Source organism: Acipenser ruthenus, unplaced genomic scaffold (genome assembly GCF_902713425.1).
Source record: "Acipenser ruthenus unplaced genomic scaffold, fAciRut3.2 maternal haplotype, whole genome shotgun sequence".
Lineage (NCBI taxonomy): Eukaryota > Metazoa > Chordata > Actinopteri > Acipenseriformes > Acipenseridae > Acipenser > Acipenser ruthenus.
In genome coordinates, this window is record NW_026708811.1 from 570380 (window position 1) to 587238 (window position 16859).

Consider the following 16859-nt stretch of genomic DNA (forward strand, 5'->3'; position numbering starts at 1 on the left):
AATGTTTCTCCAGCACAGGTGTGGATTTCCATGGTCTGACTTCATTCCTATAAGATACTTGGACACGTTTAGCTGTACATATTACTTCGATATATTTCCTTTTGTTCACACCGGGTCATTTTGCAAGGTATGCGCTCCATCCAGAATTCTAAAGGAGGTCAAAACTCACTGTGATTCATATTTTTGGGCACTCAATTACTGTTCTTTTCCACATCATCAGTAGCAAACTTAACATAAATGAATCTGAATCAGTTGATGAACCGTGCACTGTAGCTTACTGAGATCCTCCATGCAAAGGAGTCCAATGTTTTACTACATGGAATAACTAGTTCACCGTCACCTGTGACATTACTATATCAGAATCTGAATCATTAATGTAGATTAGGAATAGCAAAGGTCCTAATACTGATCCCTGTGGTACACCACTGGTTACCTCGCTCCATTTTGAGGGTGCTCCTCTAATCAAATTAGGGTTTGGGTTTGGTTTTGGGCTTGGGTTAGGATTGGGGTTCCGGTTCAGCTTCAATGTTTCGGGTTCTACCAGGGGAGTTATTCCAAGGCAGGTACAGTACTATTCCCAACGACAAAAAAAGACCAAAAATGTGGAACGCTTCACGAATTTGCGTGTCATCCTTGCGCAGGGGCCATGCTAATCTTCTCTGTATCGTTCCAATTTTAGTATATGTGCTGCCGTAGCGAACACACGGTGCTTACCTGATACGCGCCTCTATGTACAGCGAGTGGCTAAAGAGCGATTGGTCTTGTGGTGTGTCAAGCATAGTCCAATTGTGTCCAATTGCTCTGCGTATATGCATGGTTGTCCACAATCAACACGCAGAGGGTTACAAACTCTGAGGATATCACGTTTGCAGAAAGCGGCTGAATAAAGAAGTCTGCACATCTGCACCTTCAAACCGGCTGGGAAAGATATGCAAATACTGACATGTTACCTATGACGTTGACCCCTCCGGATTGGCCAGCATACCAAAAGACTTGCAGGTTGACCAGGGTCCCGTTTCGTATCACAGCGCGGAATGCAACTGACACCTCAGAGGAGGGGGCTTAATACTCGGGGCTAGGGTCAGAGTTAGGGTTTAATAATGACACTCAATGATTATTAGGAATACAGAACTACACAGTTCTTGCAATTATACCTTTAGACACGATGTAGTGGTCATCTAGTTTAAAAACAGGTACAAGAAATAACTGATGAAACTACCTCAGCTGGAGGCCATTCTTCCAGGAACAGGAGTGAAGGATGCCAGGTTATACGGTCAGAGGTAATAATAGTAATAATAATAATAATAATAGTTTAAACTCACGTTTAATAAAGAAGTGAGCACAGCTATACATCAGAGAGACAGCTGGGAGATATGCAAATTTAACAAGTTTGCTTACTGTCACAAAATCCGTAGGTTCAGATTTCTGTACGTACTCTGTTCCATTTAGCTCAGTATACACTCTTATCTCAGGGGAGACGTTAGGAGGACAGAGATGTTACTACTCCTTGTGGGGTATTTTTATTACGCTCTTGACCCGCAATATATCCAGATGACTAATATAGCACCCAAGAAATTGACAGACTTATGTATTTAAAGTTTGCAGAAGATGGACCACCTTACCCTGTCTGGGATGAGTGTGGTACTCCATTGTAATTACTTAGGAGTTATATAGGTTTTTCGTCCCATTGGAATACATGGGACGCCTCAATTAAATCCAATCATTAATCTGGTGAGACAGCTCTTATCCCTTTTACAAATAATAGTTTTCAAAAGATCCGGACTAACTTTTCAGAATGAATAGGTGTCATGTACTGAATGAATTCACAACTTCATATTTGTCCAACTCTATGATCTCATTCCTTGTTTTCCTCCGAGCCCCTCCTTTATCTGAAAAGTTAAGTGAACCAAAGTTCCCAGGATCTTGGTTTATAATATAATATAAAAACACTACTGTTTATATGTGCATGCAAAACACTATTTTTATATGTGTTATATATGAGAGATGTTCTTAATATGTGACATCATCTTCTAATTCATTATATTTTGCTAAATTAAAGGCATGTGTTTCTTTTAACCTCATATTGTTTCATCATTTTGTTAATGAGTCAGTTTTAATTCCATATACCATTGTCTAACAGAGGATTTGACAAAAGATTGTCTCGTGCAGTATTTAAGTCAATTAGTTTCACTAAGTTTAAGTGGTAATAGTTTTCATTAGAATTATTTATCCCTTAAAAGATGCACTAACCAGGCTCTGACCTGTATCTGACTTCTAAATATGCTATTCCAAGCAGTTTTCCAGAGTCTCTTGTTTTTTCAAGGCCAAAGTCTGTGCAAACACTTTTTTAGATCTATGACCTATCAATGTCTGTTAAGCCATCGTTTTTGCATATTATTTCAAGATATATTCTTATCTGTGCTAAACCACTAATTCCATAAACCCTAAATTCCAAATCTACAAGACTTGCAGCTTTGCTAGCGTAGAATGCAATAAGACCCCCTCCTTTCTCTACAGCCTGTTCATCGGGATAAGGAGAGAGGCCCCTTTTAGCAATAGAGCAGTTTCAAAGAACCACATTATAAGGACTCCATCTACCATCATTAGACAATAGTATAGTGGATTAACAACAAGGTACATTATAGTATATTATTACAAACTTAACACAAAAACATAACACAACACCCTTAAAATTCTATAATTCAATGGACATCATAATGTCTAGAGGTCTTGTTGTTCAATAGAAGGAGAAATAAACTGTACCACTTTCCCTTTTAATTAAATCAAATACTGCTTCCAGCTTTTAATCTTCTTATTAATACAGTAAAGTCATGAACAAGCAATAATACTTGTCAGTTTAAATAATATGTTTTCTTATTATAGCAAATACTTAAAACATACTATTAATCTTATGAAATCAAATAATTAGTTTTAGTTTCAAATACCATGCTGTCTAAAAAAAGGTTTTAATCATTTATTTTATTAATTTACAATACCTTTGTGTCTAATTACTAGTCTTTGACCATTATAAACTATAAACAGTGTAAATTATCACTGAACCTTTTTAACTATGAATGTGGCATTTCAAGATAAACTTAATTAATTTACTTCAGTTTAACAGTTGCTGCTAGAATTTATAATATCACTTTATTTCTTTGGTGAATCCCTCTAAGATTTAAATCCAAATACAGGCCAGTATAACTGCATTCAACTCTTATATTTTTTATAATGACTGAACTAGGCTTGACCCTGTTCTTTGTTCATACAAAATCCAGCTGAGACAGAATTTTTCTTAAGACCTTGGCTGTTCAGTTTTAATGTTCATTTATTTGTGGTAAAGAATCTCTTTCTTATCTTGTTTGTAGGTGTGATTAACGTTCACTTTTAGCCGGAATGGTGCTTTTTTATTCCCAGATTACTAAGTACTTAATTAAAAACATGTGTAGACTGACCTATTTCATGGAGCAAGAGAGCCACCTACTGGCGGTACACGGATACTCCCTCTTTATCCTTCCTTCAAAAAACCTCTAACACTTCATTTTTATGTCAAAGTACATTCCATATGTGAAATCGCCTAGGACATGTCCAGCATATCCATACGTTCCCAGCAGGATTCAGCTTCTGTACCAGGTTTCGCTCTAGTTGTTTCCACAAGAAGTCCCTTGATCCAATGTTTCTCCAGCACAGGTGTGGATTTCCATGGTCTGACTTCATTCCTATAAGATACTTGGACACGTTTAGCTGTACATATTACTTCGATATATTTCCTTTTGTTCACACCGGGTCATTTTGCAAGGTATGCGCTCCATCCAGAATTCTAAAGGAGGTCAAAACTCACTGTGATTCATATTTTTGGGCACTCAATTACTGTTCTTTTCCACATCATCAGTAGCAAACTTAACATAAATGAATCTGAATCAGTTGATGAACCGTGCACTGTAGCTTACTGAGATCCTCCATGCAAAGGAGTCCAATGTTTTACTACATGGAATAACTAGTTCACCGTCACCTGTGACATTACTATACCAGAATCTGAATCATTAATGTAGATTAGGAATAGCAGAGGTCCTAATACTGATCCCTGTGGTACACCACTGGTTACCTCGCTCCATTTTGAGGGTGCTCCTCTAATCAAATTAGGGTTTGGGTTTGGTTTTGGGCTTGGGTTAGGATTGGGGTTCCGGTTCAGCTTCAATGTTTCGGGTTCTACCAGGGGAGTTATTCCAAGGCAGGTACAGTACTATTCCCAACGACAAAAAAATGACCAAAAATGTGGAACGCTTCACGAATTTGCATGTCATCCTTGCGCAGGGGCCATGCTAATCTTCTCTGTATCGTTCCAATTTTAGTATATGTGCTGCCGTAGCGAACACACGGTGCTTACCTGATACGCGCCTCTATGTACAGCGAGTGGCTAAAGAGCGATTGGTCTTGTGGTGTGTCAAGCATAGTCCAATTGTGTCCAATTGCTCTGCGTATATGCATGGTTGTCCACAATCAACACGCAGAGGGTTACAAACTCTGAGGATATCACGTTTGCAGAAAGCGGCTGAATAAAGAAGTCTGCACATCTGCACCTTCAAACCGGCTGGGAAAGATATGCAAATACTGACATGTTACCTATGACGTTGACCCCTCCGGATTGGCCAGCATACCAAAAGACTTGCAGGTTGACCAGGGTCCCGTTTCGTATCACAGCGCGGAATGCAACTGACACCTCAGAGGAGGGGGCTTAATACTCGGGGCTAGGGTCAGAGTTAGGGTTTAATAATGACACTCAATGATTATTAGGAATACAGAACTACACAGTTCTTGCAATTATACCTTTAGACACGATGTAGTGGTCATCTAGTTTAAAAACAGGTACAAGAAATAACTGATGAAACTACCTCAGCTGGAGGCCATTCTTCCAGGAACAGGAGTGAAGGATGCCAGGTTATACGGTCAGAGGTAATAATAGTAATAATAATAATAATAATAGTTTAAACTCACGTTTAATAAAGAAGTGAGCACAGCTATACATCAGAGAGACAGCTGGGAGATATGCAAATTTAACAAGTTTGCTTACTGTCACAAAATCCGTAGGTTCAGATTTCTGTACGTACTCTGTTCCATTTAGCTCAGTATACACTCTTATCTCAGGGGAGACGTTAGGAGGACAGAGATGTTACTACTCCTTGTGGGGTATTTTTATTATGCTCTTGACCCGCAATATATCCAGATGACTAATATAGCACCCAAGAAATTGACAGACTTATGTATTTAAAGTTTGCAGAAGATGGACCACCTTACCCTGTCTGGGATGAGTGTGGTACTCCATTGTAATTACTTAGGAGTTATATAGGTTTTTCGTCCCATTGGAATACATGGGACGCCTCAATTAAATCCAATCATTAATCTGGTGAGACAGCTCTTATCCCTTTTACAAATAATAGTTTTCAAAAGATCCGGACTAACTTTTCAGAATGAATAGGTGTCATGTACTGAATGAATTCACAACTTCATATTTGTCCAACTCTATGATCTCATTCCTTGTTTTCCTCCGAGCCCCTCCTTTATCTGAAAAGTTAAGTGAACCAAAGTTCCCAGGATCTTGGTTTATAATATAATATAAAAACACTACTGTTTATATGTGCATGCAAAACACTATTTTTATATGTGTTATATATGAGAGATGTTCTTAATATGTGACATCATCTTCTAATTCATTATATTTTGCTAAATTAAAGGCATGTGTTTCTTTTAACCTCATATTGTTTCATCATTTTGTTAATGAGTCAGTTTTAATTCCATATACCATTGTCTAACAGAGGATTTGACAAAAGATTGTCTCGTGCAGTATTTAAGTCAATTAGTTTCACTAAGTTTAAGTGGTAATAGTTTTCATTAGAATTATTTATCCCTTAAAAGATGCACTAACCAGGCTCTGACCTGTATCTGACTTCTAAATATGCTATTCCAAGCAGTTTTCCAGAGTCTCTTGTTTTTTCAAGGCCAAAGTCTGTGCAAACACTTTTTTAGATCTATGACCTATCAATGTCTGTTAAGCCATCGTTTTTGCATATTATTTCAAGATATATTCTTATCTGTGCTAAACCACTAATTCCATAAACCCTAAATTCCAAATCTACAAGACTTGCAGCTTTGCTAGCGTAGAATGCAATAAGACCCCCTCCTTTCTCTACAGCCTGTTCATCGGGATAAGGAGAGAGGCCCCTTTTAGCAATAGAGCAGTTTCAAAGAACCACATTATAAGGACTCCATCTACCATCATTAGACAATAGTATAGTGGATTAACAACAAGGTACATTATAGTATATTATTACAAACTTAACACAAAAACATAACACAACACCCTTAAAATTCTATAATTCAATGGACATCATAATGTCTAGAGGTCTTGTTGTTCAATAGAAGGAGAAATAAACTGTACCACTTTCCCTTTTAATTAAATCAAATACTGCTTCCAGCTTTTAATCTTCTTATTAATACAGTAAAGTCATGAACAAGCAATAATACTTGTCAGTTTAAATAATATGTTTTCTTATTATAGCAAATACTTAAAACATACTATTAATCTTATGAAATCAAATAATTAGTTTTAGTTTCAAATACCATGCTGTCTAAAAAAAGGTTTTAATCATTTATTTTATTAATTTACAATACCTTTGTGTCTAATTACTAGTCTTTGACCATTATAAACTATAAACAGTGTAAATTATCACTGAACCTTTTTAACTATGAATGTGGCATTTCAAGATAAACTTAATTAATTTACTTCAGTTTAACAGTTGCTGCTAGAATTTATAATATCACTTTATTTCTTTGGTGAATCCCTCTAAGATTTAAATCCAAATACAGGCCAGTATAACTGCATTCAACTCTTATATTTTTTATAATGACTGAACTAGGCTTGACCCTGTTCTTTGTTCATACAAAATCCAGCTGAGACAGAATTTTTCTTAAGACCTTGGCTGTTCAGTTTTAATGTTCATTTATTTGTGGTAAAGAATCTCTTTCTTATCTTGTTTGTAGGTGTGATTAACGTTCACTTTTAGCCGGAATGGTGCTTTTTTATTCCCAGATTACTAAGTACTTAATTAAAAACATGTGTAGACTGACCTATTTCATGGAGCAAGAGAGCCACCTACTGGCGGTACACGGATACTCCCTCTTTATCCTTCCTTCAAAAAACCTCTAACACTTCATTTTTATGTCAAAGTACATTCCATATGTGAAATCGCCTAGGACATGTCCAGCATATCCATACGTTCCCAGCAGGATTCAGCTTCTGTACCAGGTTTCGCTCTAGTTGTTTCCACAAGAAGTCCCTTGATCCAATGTTTCTCCAGCACAGGTGTGGATTTCCATGGTCTGACTTCATTCCTATAAGATACTTGGACACGTTTAGCTGTACATATTACTTCGATATATTTCCTTTTGTTCACACCGGGTCATTTTGCAAGGTATGCGCTCCATCCAGAATTCTAAAGGAGGTCAAAACTCACTGTGATTCATATTTTTGGGCACTCAATTACTGTTCTTTTCCACATCATCAGTAGCAAACTTAACATAAATGAATCTGAATCAGTTGATGAACCGTGCACTGTAGCTTACTGAGATCCTCCATGCAAAGGAGTCCAATGTTTTACTACATGGAATAACTAGTTCACCGTCACCTGTGACATTACTATACCAGAATCTGAATCATTAATGTAGATTAGGAATAGCAGAGGTCCTAATACTGATCCCTGTGGTACACCACTGGTTACCTCGCTCCATTTTGAGGGTGCTCCTCTAATCAAATTAGGGTTTGGGTTTGGTTTTGGGCTTGGGTTAGGATTGGGGTTCCGGTTCAGCTTCAATGTTTCGGGTTCTACCAGGGGAGTTATTCCAAGGCAGGTACAGTACTATTCCCAACGACAAAAAAATGACCAAAAATGTGGAACGCTTCACGAATTTGCATGTCATCCTTGCGCAGGGGCCATGCTAATCTTCTCTGTATCGTTCCAATTTTAGTATATGTGCTGCCGTAGCGAACACACGGTGCTTACCTGATACGCGCCTCTATGTACAGCGAGTGGCTAAAGAGCGATTGGTCTTGTGGTGTGTCAAGCATAGTCCAATTGTGTCCAATTGCTCTGCGTATATGCATGGTTGTCCACAATCAACACGCAGAGGGTTACAAACTCTGAGGATATCACGTTTGCAGAAAGCGGCTGAATAAAGAAGTCTGCACATCTGCACCTTCAAACCGGCTGGGAAAGATATGCAAATACTGACATGTTACCTATGACGTTGACCCCTCCGGATTGGCCAGCATACCAAAAGACTTGCAGGTTGACCAGGGTCCCGTTTCGTATCACAGCGCGGAATGCAACTGACACCTCAGAGGAGGGGGCTTAATACTCGGGGCTAGGGTCAGAGTTAGGGTTTAATAATGACACTCAATGATTATTAGGAATACAGAACTACACAGTTCTTGCAATTATACCTTTAGACACGATGTAGTGGTCATCTAGTTTAAAAACAGGTACAAGAAATAACTGATGAAACTACCTCAGCTGGAGGCCATTCTTCCAGGAACAGGAGTGAAGGATGCCAGGTTATACGGTCAGAGGTAATAATAGTAATAATAATAATAATAATAGTTTAAACTCACGTTTAATAAAGAAGTGAGCACAGCTATACATCAGAGAGACAGCTGGGAGATATGCAAATTTAACAAGTTTGCTTACTGTCACAAAATCCGTAGGTTCAGATTTCTGTACGTACTCTGTTCCATTTAGCTCAGTATACACTCTTATCTCAGGGGAGACGTTAGGAGGACAGAGATGTTACTACTCCTTGTGGGGTATTTTTATTACGCTCTTGACCCGCAATATATCCAGATGACTAATATAGCACCCAAGAAATTGACAGACTTATGTATTTAAAGTTTGCAGAAGATGGACCACCTTACCCTGTCTGGGATGAGTGTGGTACTCCATTGTAATTACTTAGGAGTTATATAGGTTTTTCGTCCCATTGGAATACATGGGACGCCTCAATTAAATCCAATCATTAATCTGGTGAGACAGCTCTTATCCCTTTTACAAATAATAGTTTTCAAAAGATCCGGACTAACTTTTCAGAATGAATAGGTGTCATGTACTGAATGAATTCACAACTTCATATTTGTCCAACTCTATGATCTCATTCCTTGTTTTCCTCCGAGCCCCTCCTTTATCTGAAAAGTTAAGTGAACCAAAGTTCCCAGGATCTTGGTTTATAATATAATATAAAAACACTACTGTTTATATGTGCATGCAAAACACTATTTTTATATGTGTTATATATGAGAGATGTTCTTAATATGTGACATCATCTTCTAATTCATTATATTTTGCTAAATTAAAGGCATGTGTTTCTTTTAACCTCATATTGTTTCATCATTTTGTTAATGAGTCAGTTTTAATTCCATATACCATTGTCTAACAGAGGATTTGACAAAAGATTGTCTCGTGCAGTATTTAAGTCAATTAGTTTCACTAAGTTTAAGTGGTAATAGTTTTCATTTGAATTATTTATCCCTTAAAAGATGCACTAACCAGGCTCTGACCTGTATCTGACTTCTAAATATGCTATTCCAAGCAGTTTTCCAGAGTCTCTTGTTTTTTCAAGGCCAAAGTCTGTGCAAACACTTTTTTAGATCTATGACCTATCAATGTCTGTTAAGCCATCATTTTTGCATATTATTTCAAGATATATTCTTATCTGTGCTAAACCACTAATTCCATAAACCCTAAATTCCAAATCTACAAGACTTGCAGCTTTGCTAGCGTAGAATGCAATAAGACCCCCTCCTTTCTCTACAGCCTGTTCATCGGGATAAGGAGAGAGGCCCCTTTTAGCAATAGAGCAGTTTCAAAGAACCACATTATAAGGACTCCATCTACCATCATTAGACAATAGTATAGTGGATTAACAACAAGGTACATTATAGTATATTATTACAAACTTAACACAAAAACATAACACAACACCCTTAAAATTCTATAATTCAATGGACATCATAATGTCTAGAGGTCTTGTTGTTCAATAGAAGGAGAAATAAACTGTACCACTTTCCCTTTTAATTAAATCAAATACTGCTTCCAGCTTTTAATCTTCTTATTAATACAGTAAAGTCATGAACAAGCAATAATACTTGTCAGTTTAAATAATATGTTTTCTTATTATAGCAAATACTTAAAACATACTATTAATCTTATGAAATCAAATAATTAGTTTTAGTTTCAAATACCATGCTGTCTAAAAAAAGGTTTTAATCATTTATTTTATTAATTTACAATACCTTTGTGTCTAATTACTAGTCTTTGACCATTATAAACTATAAACAGTGTAAATTATCACTGAACCTTTTTAACTATGAATGTGGCATTTCAAGATAAACTTAATTAATTTACTTCAGTTTAACAGTTGCTGCTAGAATTTATAATATCACTTTATTTCTTTGGTGAATCCCTCTAAGATTTAAATCCAAATACAGGCCAGTATAACTGCATTCAACTCTTATATTTTTTATAATGACTGAACTAGGCTTGACCCTGTTCTTTGTTCATACAAAATCCAGCTGAGACAGGTTTTTTCTTAAGACCTTGGCTGTTCAGTTTTAATGTTCATTTATTTGTGGTAAAGAATCTCTTTCTTATCTTGTTTGTAGGTGTGATTAACGTTCACTTTTAGCCGGAATGGTGCTTTTTTATTCCCAGATTACTAAGTACTTAATTAAAAACATGTGTAGACTGACCTATTTCATGGAGCAAGAGAGCCACCTACTGGCGGTACACGGATACTCCCTCTTTATCCTTCCTTCAAAAAACCTCTAACACTTCATTTTTATGTCAAAGTACATTCCATATGTGAAATCGCCTAGGACATGTCCAGCATATCCATACGTTCCCAGCAGGATTCAGCTTCTGTACCAGGTTTCGCTCTAGTTGTTTCCACAAGAAGTCCCTTGATCCAATGTTTCTCCAGCACAGGTGTGGATTTCCATGGTCTGACTTCATTCCTATAAGATACTTGGACACGTTTAGCTGTACATATTACTTCGATATATTTCCTTTTGTTCACACCGGGTCATTTTGCAAGGTATGCGCTCCATCCAGAATTCTAAAGGAGGTCAAAACTCACTGTGATTCATATTTTTGGGCACTCAATTACTGTTCTTTTCCACATCATCAGTAGCAAACTTAACATAAATGAATCTGAATCAGTTGATGAACCGTGCACTGTAGCTTACTGAGATCCTCCATGCAAAGGAGTCCAATGTTTTACTACATGGAATAACTAGTTCATCGTCACCTGTGACATTACTATACCAGAATCTGAATCATTAATGTAGATTAGGAATAGCAAAGGTCCTAATACTGATCCCTGTGGTACACCACTGGTTACCTCGCTCCATTTTGAGGGTGCTCCTCTAATCAAATTAGGGTTTGGGTTTGGTTTTGGGCTTGGGTTAGGATTGGGGTTCCGGTTCAGCTTCAATGTTTCGGGTTCTACCAGGGGAGTTATTCCAAGGCAGGTACAGTACTATTCCCAACGACAAAAAAAGACCAAAAATGTGGAACGCTTCACGAATTTGCGTGTCATCCTTGCGCAGGGGCCATGCTAATCTTCTCTGTATCGTTCCAATTTTAGTATATGTGCTGCCGTAGCGAACACACGGTGCTTACCTGATACGCGCCTCTATGTACAGCGAGTGGCTAAAGAGCGATTGGTCTTGTGGTGTGTCAAGCATAGTCCAATTGTGTCCAATTGCTCTGCGTATATGCATGGTTGTCCACAATCAACACGCAGAGGGTTACAAACTCTGAGGATATCACGTTTGCAGAAAGCGGCTGAATAAAGAAGTCTGCACATCTGCACCTTCAAACCGGCTGGGAAAGATATGCAAATACTGACATGTTACCTATGACGTTGACCCCTCCGGATTGGCCAGCATACCAAAAGACTTGCAGGTTGACCAGGGTCCCGTTTCGTATCACAGCGCGGAATGCAACTGACACCTCAGAGGAGGGGGCTTAACCCTTTGCGGTCCATTTATTAATCGCGCGTCAGGCACGCCAGGAATAATTAATTTTCACACGCGCAGTTAATTTTATACGCGCTGTTTAAAAGTATTTTTTTTCACAGTCAAACGGGTTTAAATGGCTCTGCATATCAACAAAGCACACACTAGGCATCTCCAGCCCCGCCCCAGCCTTTTGTTTGCTATAGCGTTCAGCTGTGTAAGAAATAAATAATAATAATAATAATAGTCGTACATACCGATCGATCATCTCCAGATCACTCGTTTTATCACCAAACTCCTCAATAATGCGATCAAAGTCATTATTTTATTACTATAACATCTGAAAAAAGCTCTGCAAATGTCCATGATAGTCTCAGTGCGCTGACGCACTTAGCCAGCTTGTTTATTATGGACGCCCATTATCTGATACCTGATACCATGTATGACTATTCATGAAATACGCCTTTTTTTTTTTTTTTTTTTTTTCCGACTTGTCTCGGCTCCTGTCGCTACCACTCGGCAATTGAATGGTTTTCTCGGCTTTTTCCGGAGAAAAAACGACTAAACACCCGTTTATTGCGTTGCTATAATGATGTCGGACCCAGTCCGACAAAGGACCTGTGAGGAATAATTGCAATGTCGGACCCAGTCCGACAATGGACCGCAAAGGGTTAATACTCGGGGCTAGGGTCAGAGTTAGGTGAATAGGTGTCATGTACTGAATGAATTCACAACTTCATATTTGTCCAACTCTATGATCTCATTCCTTGTTTTCCTCCGAGCCCCTCCTTTATCTGAAAAGTTAAGTGAACCAAAGTTCCCAGGATCTTGGTTTATAATATAATATAAAAACACTACTGTTTATATGTGCATGCAAAACACTATTTTTATATGTGTTATATATGAGAGATGTTCTTAATATGTGACATCATCTTCTAATTCATTATATTTTGCTAAATTAAAGGCATGTGTTTCTTTTAACCTCATATTGTTTCATCATTTTGTTAATGAGTCAGTTTTAATTCCATATACCATTGTCTAACAGAGGATTTGACAAAAGATTGTCTCGTGCAGTATTTAAGTCAATTAGTTTCACTAAGTTTAAGTGGTAATAGTTTTCATTAGAATTATTTATCACTTAAAAGATGCACTAACCAGGCTCTGACCTGTATCTGACTTCTAAATATGCTATTCCAAGCAGTTTTCCAGAGTCTCTTGTTTTTTCAAGGCCAAAGTCTGTGCAAACACTTTTTTAGATCTATGACCTATCAATGTCTGTTAAGCCATCGTTTTTGCATATTATTTCAAGATATATTCTTATCTGTGCTAAACCACTAATTCCATAAACCCTAAATTCCAAATCTACAAGACTTGCAGCTTTGCTAGCGTAGAATGCAATAAGACCCCCTCCTTTCTCTACAGCCTGTTCATCGGGATAAGGAGAGAGGCCCCTTTTAGCAATAGAGCAGTTTCAAAGAACCACATTATAAGGACTCCATCTACCATCATTAGACAATAGTATAGTGGATTAACAACAAGGTACATTATAGTATATTATTACAAACTTAACACAAAAACATAACACAACACCCTTAAAATTCTATAATTCAATGGACATCATAATGTCTAGAGGTCTTGTTGTTCAATAGAAGGAGAAATAAACTGTACCACTTTCCCTTTTAATTAAATCAAATACTGCTTCCAGCTTTTAATCTTCTTATTAATACAGTAAAGTCATGAACAAGCAATAATACTTGTCAGTTTAAATAATATGTTTTCTTATTATAGCAAATACTTAAAACATACTATTAATCTTATGAAATCAAATAATTAGTTTTAGTTTCAAATACCATGCTGTCTAAAAAAAGGTTTTAATCATTTATTTTATTAATTTACAATACCTTTGTGTCTAATTACTAGTCTTTGACCATTATAAACTATAAACAGTGTAAATTATCACTGAACCTTTTTAACTATGAATGTGGCATTTCAAGATAAACTTAATTAATTTACTTCAGTTTAACAGTTGCTGCTAGAATTTATAATATCACTTTATTTCTTTGGTGAATCCCTCTAAGATTTAAATCCAAATACAGGCCAGTATAACTGCATTCAACTCTTATATTTTTTATAATGACTGAACTAGGCTTGACCCTGTTCTTTGTTCATACAAAATCCAGCTGAGACAGGTTTTTTCTTAAGACCTTGGCTGTTCAGTTTTAATGTTCATTTATTTGTGGTAAAGAATCTCTTTCTTATCTTGTTTGTAGGTGTGATTAACGTTCACTTTTAGCCGGAATGGTGCTTTTTTATTCCCAGATTACTAAGTACTTAATTAAAAACATGTGTAGACTGACCTATTTCATGGAGCAAGAGAGCCACCTACTGGCGGTACACGGATACTCCCTCTTTATCCTTCCTTCAAAAAACCTCTAACACTTCATTTTTATGTCAAAGTACATTCCATATGTGAAATCGCCTAGGACATGTCCAGCATATCCATACGTTCCCAGCAGGATTCAGCTTCTGTACCAGGTTTCGCTCTAGTTGTTTCCACAAGAAGTCCCTTGATCCAATGTTTCTCCAGCACAGGTGTGGATTTCCATGGTCTGACTTCATTCCTATAAGATACTTGGACACGTTTAGCTGTACATATTACTTCGATATATTTCCTTTTGTTCACACCGGGTCATTTTGCAAGGTATGCGCTCCATCCAGAATTCTAAAGGAGGTCAAAACTCACTGTGATTCATATTTTTGGGCACTCAATTACTGTTCTTTTCCACATCATCAGTAGCAAACTTAACATAAATGAATCTGAATCAGTTGATGAACCGTGCACTGTAGCTTACTGAGATCCTCCATGCAAAGGAGTCCAATGTTTTACTACATGGAATAACTAGTTCACCGTCACCTGTGACATTACTATACCAGAATCTGAATCATTAATGTAGATTAGGAATAGCAAAGGTCCTAATACTGATCCCTGTGGTACACCACTGGTTACCTCGCTCCATTTTGAGGGTGCTCCTCTAATCAAATTAGGGTTTGGGTTTGGTTTTGGGCTTGGGTTAGGATTGGGGTTCCGGTTCAGCTTCAATGTTTCGGGTTCTACCAGGGGAGTTATTCCAAGGCAGGTACAGTACTATTCCCAACGACAAAAAAAGACCAAAAATGTGGAACGCTTCACGAATTTGCGTGTCATCCTTGCGCAGGGGCCATGCTAATCTTCTCTGTATCGTTCCAATTTTAGTATATGTGCTGCCGTAGCGAACACACGGTGCTTACCTGATACGCGCCTCTATGTACAGCGAGTGGCTAAAGAGCAATTGGTCTTGTGGTGTGTCAAGCATAGTCCAATTGTGTCCAATTGCTCTGCGTATATGCATGGTTGTCCACAATCAACACGCAGAGGGTTACAAACTCTGAGGATATCACGTTTGCAGAAAGCGGCTGAATAAAGAAGTCTGCACATCTGCACCTTCAAACCGGCTGGGAAAGATATGCAAATACTGACATGTTACCTATGACGTTGACCCCTCCGGATTGGCCAGCATACCAAAAGACTTGCAGGTTGACCAGGGTCCCGTTTCGTATCACAGCGCGGAATGCAACTGACACCTCAGAGGAGGGGGCTTAATACTCGGGGCTAGGGTCAGAGTTAGGGTTTAATAATGACACTCAATGATTATTAGGAATACAGAACTACACAGTTCTTGCAATTATACCTTTAGACACGATGTAGTGGTCATCTAGTTTAAAAACAGGTACAAGAAATAACTGATGAAACTACCTCAGCTGGAGGCCATTCTTCCAGGAACAGGAGTGAAGGATGCCAGGTTATACGGTCAGAGGTAATAATAGTAATAATAATAATAATAATAGTTTAAACTCACGTTTAATAAAGAAGTGAGCACAGCTATACATCAGAGAGACAGCTGGGAGATATGCAAATTTAACAAGTTTGCTTACTGTCACAAAATCCGTAGGTTCAGATTTCTGTACGTACTCTGTTCCATTTAGCTCAGTATACACTCTTATCTCAGGGGAGACGTTAGGAGGACAGAGATGTTACTACTCCTTGTGGGGTATTTTTATTACGCTCTTGACCCGCAATATATCCAGATGACTAATATAGCACCCAAGAAATTGACAGACTTATGTATTTAAAGTTTGCAGAAGATGGACCACCTTACCCTGTCTGGGATGAGTGTGGTACTCCATTGTAATTACTTAGGAGTTATATAGGTTTTTCGTCCCATTGGAATACATGGGACGCCTCAATTAAATCCAATCATTAATCTGGTGAGACAGCTCTTATCCCTTTTACAAATAATAGTTTTCAAAAGATCCGGACTAACTTTTCAGAATGAATAGGTGTCATGTACTGAATGAATTCACAACTTCATATTTGTCCAACTCTATGATCTCATTCCTTGTTTTCCTCCGAGCCCCTCCTTTATCTGAAAAGTTAAGTGAACCAAAGTTCCCAGGATCTTGGTTTATAATATAATATAAAAACACTACTGTTTATATGTGCATGCAAAACACTATTTTTATATGTGTTATATATGAGAGATGTTCTTAATATGTGACATCATCTTCTAATTCATTATATTTTGCTAAATTAAAGGCATGTGTTTCTTTTAACCTCATATTGTTTCATCATTTTGTTAATGAGTCAGTTTTAATTCCATATACCATTGTCTAACAGAGGATTTGACAAAAGATTGTCTCGTGCAGTATTTAAGTCAATTAGTTTCACTAAGTTTAAGTGGTAATAGTTTTCATTTGAATT

At 37.5% G+C, this 16859-nt stretch overlaps 5 non-coding genes across 5 annotated transcripts; all 5 read right to left on the reverse strand.

Annotated features, from left to right (window-relative positions):
- Nucleotides 1–596: 596 nt before the first annotated feature.
- Nucleotides 597–703, reverse strand: LOC131736172 (U6 spliceosomal RNA). Its single transcript, XR_009327975.1, has one exon. It is a non-coding gene; the product is annotated as a U6 spliceosomal RNA (small nuclear RNA).
- A 3563-nt stretch (nt 704–4266) lies between these two features.
- On the reverse strand, nt 4267–4373 carry LOC131736188 (U6 spliceosomal RNA). Its single transcript, XR_009327992.1, has one exon. It is a non-coding gene; the product is annotated as a U6 spliceosomal RNA (small nuclear RNA).
- Nucleotides 4374–7936: 3563 nt separating this feature from the next.
- On the reverse strand, nt 7937–8043 carry LOC131736115 (U6 spliceosomal RNA). The gene has a single exon (XR_009327919.1). It is a non-coding gene; the product is annotated as a U6 spliceosomal RNA (small nuclear RNA).
- A 3562-nt stretch (nt 8044–11605) lies between these two features.
- LOC131736174 (U6 spliceosomal RNA) lies at nt 11606–11712 on the reverse strand. Its single transcript, XR_009327977.1, has one exon. It is a non-coding gene; the product is annotated as a U6 spliceosomal RNA (small nuclear RNA).
- Nucleotides 11713–15231: 3519 nt separating this feature from the next.
- On the reverse strand, nt 15232–15338 carry LOC131736175 (U6 spliceosomal RNA). Its single transcript, XR_009327978.1, has one exon. It is a non-coding gene; the product is annotated as a U6 spliceosomal RNA (small nuclear RNA).
- Between the last annotated feature and the right edge of the window lie 1521 nt (nt 15339–16859).